We start from the raw sequence: 7,246 nt of genomic DNA, 5'->3' as shown, positions 1-7,246 counted from the left end.
TCATCAGCAAACGTAGCCCAAGCCGCCCTGGATTGTCCTGCTGGTTATTACAGCTGATTACATAGAGAAATCATTAAGCTGTAGGTGCTTTTCCTTTATGTCTCAGAGAGAGGCAGTGAGGTGGTTAATGAGCTTGTCTACCTGGGTTTGAATCCCAGCTCCGCTTCTTACAGTCTACTTCTCCCGGGTCTCAGGTTTCTTATCTGTAAAATGGGGATAATAACAGCAGATGGGCCTCGTAGGGATTTTTTTGGGGAGGAATGAATAGGTTACTACATGTAAATCTCCTAGCACAATGCCTGCCAGAGAGGAAACACCAAATAACCATGGGGATTATCATATCGTCAAATCCCTTTAACAATCTAAGAGAGAGGTACTATTATGATCCCTTTTTGACTGTGACAGGAACTAAAGTTTTAATGCTTGAATGGGTTAGTATTCAAAGCCTTACACACACACACACACACACACACACACACACACACGGCTGCACGTGTTTGTAATAATTCTGGGTGGAAAGGAAGAATAAAGAAGCCCAGGGAAGCTAAACTAATCTACATCAGTACATAAAGCAAATTTTTCACATTCACTAGATTGGCCAAAATTAGGTGGTCTTGGAACATCGAGTTCTGGAGAAGTATATGAAAGAACAGGTCATCTGGCACGGGTATAAATAGGGGCATCCCTGCTGGAGAGCAGTCTGGCATTCTCCGAGGAATTAAAGAGAAGGATGCCTGACAACCCAATTTCTCCACTCTCCAACAGGTCTGTACGTGAGGTACGTATGAGGATGTGAACTGAGTGCAGTTCGGAGGCAAAGGATTGGAGGGAATTTGATGTCCACATTGGAGGGAATTTTAGGGTTTGAGAAGCAGAATGTTGACTCTATGGTGGGATACCCCGCAGCCACAGAGAAGAGAAAGATTCGCACGTCACTGCACTGCTTAGTAAATGCCTAATGCTAAATGCTTTAAGATGCCAGCTGGCAATGATCCTATGAGAAAAGTGCCATATATATATATATATATATATATATATATATATATATATTTTTTTTTTTTTTTAAGAGGGAAGGAGATGGAGAGAGAGAATCTTAAGCAAGCTCCATGCCCAGCCCATGAGCCTGATGCGGGGCTCGATCCTACGACCCTGAGATCATGACCTGAGCCAAAATCAAGAGTTGGATGCCTAACCGACTGAACCACCCAGGCACCCTGAAGGTGCCATTATTTGACAACCTCCCATTCTTCCCAGAGAGGTTAAGAAACCCAGGACGCCTGGGTGGCTCAGTTGGTTGGACAACTGCCTTCGGCTCAGGTCATGATCCTGGAGTCCCAGGATCGAGTGCTGCATCGGACTCCCAGCTCCACGGGGAGTCTGCTTCTTTCTCTGACCTTCTCCTCGCTCATGTGCTCTCTCTCAAATAAATAAATAAAATCTTAAAAAAAAAAAAAAAGAGAGAAAGAAACTCCCCTGAAGGCATTCAGCTAGCAAGCAGCCTGGTGGGTTACTTAAACCCAGGCACCTCTCAGAATCCTTTCAAGACTCACTCATCCTGAGCTAGAAATAAGCATAGCCACACAGAGAGCTCTCCAAAAGCACAATGAAAGAAAGATAATGAGGTTTGTGGCCCAATGACACTGTTGCAAATTTAAAACACACACAAAGAAACTAACTGTAAGGATACACATGAATCTTAATAAAAGAACAGAAGAAGGATGGAGGCCAAAAATTAAGCACGCTAGAGTGGATGCCTATGGGAGGGGGGCAGATGAAAGGGGGAAATTTCTAAAATTAAATTCAATCAAAGATTATTGCACAGAATCAGTTCAAGTCTGTGCGCTTGTGGTACCAAAGTAGGGAAGCATGGAGACTCCCAGGGAGGGGGAGATGGCAGGGGAGGGGGTGGGGGGACACATGTACCTGGGAGAAACTTGGTCGGAGAAGAGGGACCAGCAAGAAACAGAGGCAGGGTGGTAAAGCTGTGATGAGGGTAACCCTGCAACCAGGCTGCCAAGGGTTCAAATCCCAACTCAACCCCGGGAATTCAAATTCCCTTTGGCTTTGTTTCCTGTATTTTTTTTTAAATAAGTAGTTCTTTATGATTTTTTAAAATTAACATATAATGTATTATTTGTTTCAGGGATATAGGTCTGTGATTTATCAGTCTTACACAATTCACAGCGCTCACCATACTTTTTTTTTTTTTTTAATGCCAACATGGGGTTTGAACTCACGACCCAGAGATCGAGTCACGTGCTCTAGCGACTGAGCCCTCCAGGCACCCACCTGCCCTTATATTTTTAAAGCCACACCCTCGAGAGAGGTAACATAGAAAGCCCCTCCCCCCCCACCCCCACAGAACTAAGGCAAGAAATCTATATTGCTCCTGGATGTTCTTACGGAAAGCCCATTTTTCTCTCTCTTGGATACAGCACAGTGTATCCTCTGACTTGCCTTTTAAAAGGCTGGCTCTGGCTGCTGTGGAAAGGGGGCAAGAGTAAAAGCGGGGAGCCCAGAAAGAGGCTCCCGTGAGAGAGTCTAGTCGGGACCCGTTGGGGGCCAGTACCTCGGTGGTGATGACAATTGGGGCAGGCGAGATGGGGTCAGATTGAGAATCTAAGATGGCAAAGGCTGATGGATTGGATGTAGGTGTGAGGGAAAGAGGGGGTGTCAAGGGCAAATGCAAGGTTTTTGGCCTGAGCGACAGGGAGAGTTTGGAATTTATCCCAGAGGCAGTCGGAAGTCATAGGAAGATGTTGAGCCTGGGGTGGGGGGGGGGGGGGGGGGGGGGAGGGGACTCGGTCAGATGCCATAATCACCAAGGAGGCAGCCAGGACTGGGAACACAGGCCTGGGAGACAGGCCATGAGGATGGATTCTAGCCCTGGCTCAGCCCCCAACTCACTGTGGGCTCCTGGGCAGGATAAAACTATTCTCTGGGCCTCCATTTCTCCAACCTACAAAGAGCCTGGTAGGAATAAAAGCCCCCTGAAAGCCCCCTCAGGGCAAGTATTTTTGGTCCAAGATTCTCTGACTCAAATATTCTCAGGATGAGATAAATACACAATCATTATTCAAGGACCAACCTCTTCTTTTGAATCCTCCTCCCCGAAATCCCCTTGGACGGGACACAGAATTTCTCTGGTCTGGGCAGGAGGGACATAACATCAGTGACAATGGCGGGTAGTATTTTTTGGGCATACATCCTGTGCCAAGGGCTGCCCACGCTCTGTCAACACTGAGATCAGACAGGAGCCCTGAGAGGTGGGTGCTTTATTATCCGCCCCTATTTGTTAAGTGGGGAAACTGAGGCTCTGAAGAGGTGAAATGATTTGTCCAAAGCCATGTAGGAGCACAAGGACTCCAGTGATGTCTCCCCACCTGCACAGCTACCTATCGCCCTGGTCCAGACAGCCACCAGCCCCGCTCACCTGGATAGTCAGAGTCACCTTCTCGCTGGGCTCCTTCTACCCTCCAACCCCCCCACCACATACCATGTTTTTCATACACAACTAGAAGGATCTGTGATAAAGCCAATGTCAACTCACATCCCTCCTCTACTCAAACCTCTCCCACAGTTGTCATCTCACTCTGAGTAAAAGCTAAGACTTCACAGTGGCCCTCAAGGCACCACACGGTCTGCTCCCTGCCTAACTGGCCTCATTCCTCCCACTCCCCCTCCCCCACTCTGCTCTAGCTTCCCTGGGCTCCTCTTTCTTCCGCCAACATGCCAGGTGCACTGCTGCCTCAGGGCCTTTGCACCTGCTCTTCTCTCTGCCTGGACCCCTCTTCTCCCAGAGACCCATATGGCCCACTCCCTCACCTCCTCCTCCTTCAGATCTCTGCTCAAATGCCACCTCCTCAATGAGGCCTCCCCTGTCCACTATATTTAAACCCAAAGCCCTATTCTCACCCTCTTGTGTTCTGGCCCCTCATCCCCCTTTCCGGATATATTTTCTCTACAGTCTTTATCATCTAACACACTATATATATATATTTTAACTTCTTTTGCATGTTGATTGTCTATTTCCCTAGTATGTGGATTATGAGGTCAGGAATTTGTGTCTCTTTTGTTCACTGCTGTATCTCCGGTGCCTAAAACAGTGCCCAACACATAGCACATGCTTGATAAATATTATCAAATGGATGAGTAAGGATTTGTCTTCAAGGCTGATGCTTATAACCACCATACATTGTGTTGAAAACACTGTGTTAACTCTTTACGTGTTGGCTTCTGATCACATCTCTCCATCTCTCCTGCCCCTGCTAGGGTCTGGACAAAGAGCCCCTTCCTCCCTGGAGTCTGTTCTAGCTCACTTCTTCCCCCCACATTGCCCTGTTGGTGCCCATGTCACTCCCCTGTGTAAACTCCTCCAATGACTCCAGGATTGCCTCTCATAACCACCACACCTGGGTTTTTCATACTGTTGGTCATACCAGTTAGGGGACTGTGAAATCAACCAACATTCTTCAGCAGAAAAGAATTGACCAGAATCTGTGCACAGAGTGTAGACGTAGTGCAGACATAGGTGAAGTATGATTTCATGAAACTTCTGTTTCAGTGTTGTATGCATTCATTTGTGATATAATATCTCTTATCGTGGTCAAAACAGTTTGCAAAATCCTGTACTCCATAGTCCGGACTCCTAAATCCCATGCACAGACAGGAGGGACACTATTGATACCAGTTCAGATTTCTCTCTTCGCTAGTGGGGACCCAAGCCAAGTGGTTTCACCTGGTTTGGTTCTTGGACTCCTTGCCACACCCTAACCACTGTTATGGTTCTCCATTGATAGATGATGAGATGAGGCTCAGACTGGGGAAAGCCCATGCCTGAGGTCACAGGGCTGGGAAGAAAAGCCGACCTCCCTCCTCAAACTGCCCACTTGCTGGTCTGCCCTGCCCCTCCCAATCCCCCCCCACCCCCATCTACATGGATGGCTCAGGTTTGCCACCCCGTCCTCAGCACCCCAGGTGCAAGGTGCCTCATAGAGCCTCAGCGGGCAGTACCATTTGAACTCCCATTTTGCAGGCAGGAATACTGAGGCTAACAAGCATTTCCAGGAATCCACCATTCTATCACTCCTTCTCCCAACTTCTTTAAGTGGCAGGAGAGAGAAACGGCTAAGGCCATGTCTTTGACTGCCTGGGTTCAAATCTCATGTTTCAACACCGTGTTATCTCGGGCAACCTCTCTGGGCCTCAGTTTCCTTTCCTGCAAAATGGGAATAATAATAGTACTTACCCATAAGGCCATGTTTAGGACTTCAGTAAGTTGGAATACATGCAAAGTTCTTTGATGATTTCCCTTTGCCGGGAATCATCCCCACAGCCCTATGCAATTAGATTTCTCTGTGCCCCCCAACATTGTTGTGGAGACCCAGAGGCCCTTGCCTGTGTTCCTACAGCTAGAAAATGGGAGGCTGAGAATTTGGATGCAGATCAGGCTGGGCTTTTAGCCACTGAGTCACAGTAGCCCTTGGGGTATTAGTCTCGACAGCAACAGCAGGAGCATTTTCCAAATTAAGGAACATGAAACTCAGAGAGGGTAAGGACGTGCCCAAGTCACACAGCGTGTTGTCAGAGCCAAGATTTAAACCCAGGTTTGTGTGTTTCCGGGGGCAGGCTGACCTTTGCCCCATGACCCCCCCCCAATAAAGCTCTGATGGAGCAGGAGGGAAAAAGCACATCGAGTGGTGCCTTTGCCTCAGCTTGGTCTGAGAGGGGGTCTTCTATCCTTGGCTCCAGCCTCTCCCTACCCACCCTAAGGTGACTGCTCCCCTGAAGACCTGGGGGTAGAGGTACTGGGGTGGCATGGATGATGGCCTCTGATTGGGGCCCTGCAATCCCCCAGGATTTGGTGCTTGGAAAGCTGACGTTAGGTTGCTATGGCAATGGGTTTGGGGCGGTTGCCATAGCAGCAGAACTAGCCTGGGTTTAAAAATATCTAGGAGGAGGTTTGTGTTTGTGTGTGAGTGTGAGTGCGTGACCAACCGTGCTGTCGTGTGTGTCCAAATGGGAGGGCTTTGGGGGGGGTGTTAGCTGGGGCTGCAGGCATGACTTGGGGGTGGGGGCTGACCAATACTGGGGATTTCCATGTGTGTTGAGTATGTCGCTGAGTGGCCTGTGAGGTCCCGTGTATTTTGTGCATTCGACTATGAGAGCCCTGGATCTGAATGTGTGTGATTATCCAGTTTGTGTAGAAGGCAGGATTGGGTCTGTTTGTCAGTCTACATATCGCATGTCACTAACATGTATGCCTTATGTAACATAGGCTGTTTATGTCTTAGGGCTTTGATCATGTACTTGTAACTTCTCAGGATATGTGTGGCCAAGTGTGGAGTTATTTTGGCTTTGAACATGTGCACCTGGGACATACTCGGGTATCAGATGTGTGTCTCTCTATTTTTGCATGAGAGCCTGTGATATATATGGTCCACATGACTGAATGTGCATTATGCATTATGGGTGACTCTGTGTGTTTGTGTGTGTGTGTGTGTGTGTGTGTGTGTGTGTACCTATCCCCATGACTCTTCTTCATATATCAGCCTATGCCTGTGTGAGACTGTTGAGTACACACCTGTGTGTCTGCAGGAGGGCTGGTGTGACTGCGCGTGTACTGGGGATGTGGAAATTCATGTCAAACTCTATGGATGTAGGGATATGTACCTGTGTGATGGAAGTATATGTGAATCAAAGGGTCTGAGGTGTGGAGCTCGGCCTGACCCGGGTGCCTCCCTGCATCTCTCTTGCCTCTTCCTTGTCTCCATAGCAACTAGCTCCTCAGTTCCCTCCAGGAAGACGGAGGGGGAGGATCCAGACTGCAGTGGACCACAACCCCCTCGAATCCCCCTTGGCTCTGGGGACAATGGGGGGGAGGGGACAGATGGGAGGCCACTTCATCCTCCCCAGGCCATCTGCTACCGTCCCCATCCTGGGGACCTGAGAACACGGCAAGGGAAGGGCAGAGTGGGATGGAGCAGAGGGAGGGCCCCCCAGCTGCCACAATTACCCCCACCTAAGCCCCCTCTGAGCCTAATCTTGTGTCTGGCTGACATAGGAAGAATCCTTGAAGACAAGGAATTCAGGGAGAACACTGAATATTAGCAATGATCCACTCCAAAGAAGGGCCCCCTACTTCAGGTTCTGAAATTAAGCTTGTCCTGAGTTCAAATCCCAGTTTCCTCTCTGCGGTCTACCTGTGTGCCCTTGGATGAGCCACACTCCATTTTCCTGAGCATCC

This window comes from Lutra lutra, chromosome 17 (assembly GCF_902655055.1).
Source record: "Lutra lutra chromosome 17, mLutLut1.2, whole genome shotgun sequence".
Taxonomy (NCBI): domain Eukaryota; kingdom Metazoa; phylum Chordata; class Mammalia; order Carnivora; family Mustelidae; genus Lutra; species Lutra lutra.
This window is presented reverse-complemented; position numbering follows the sequence as displayed.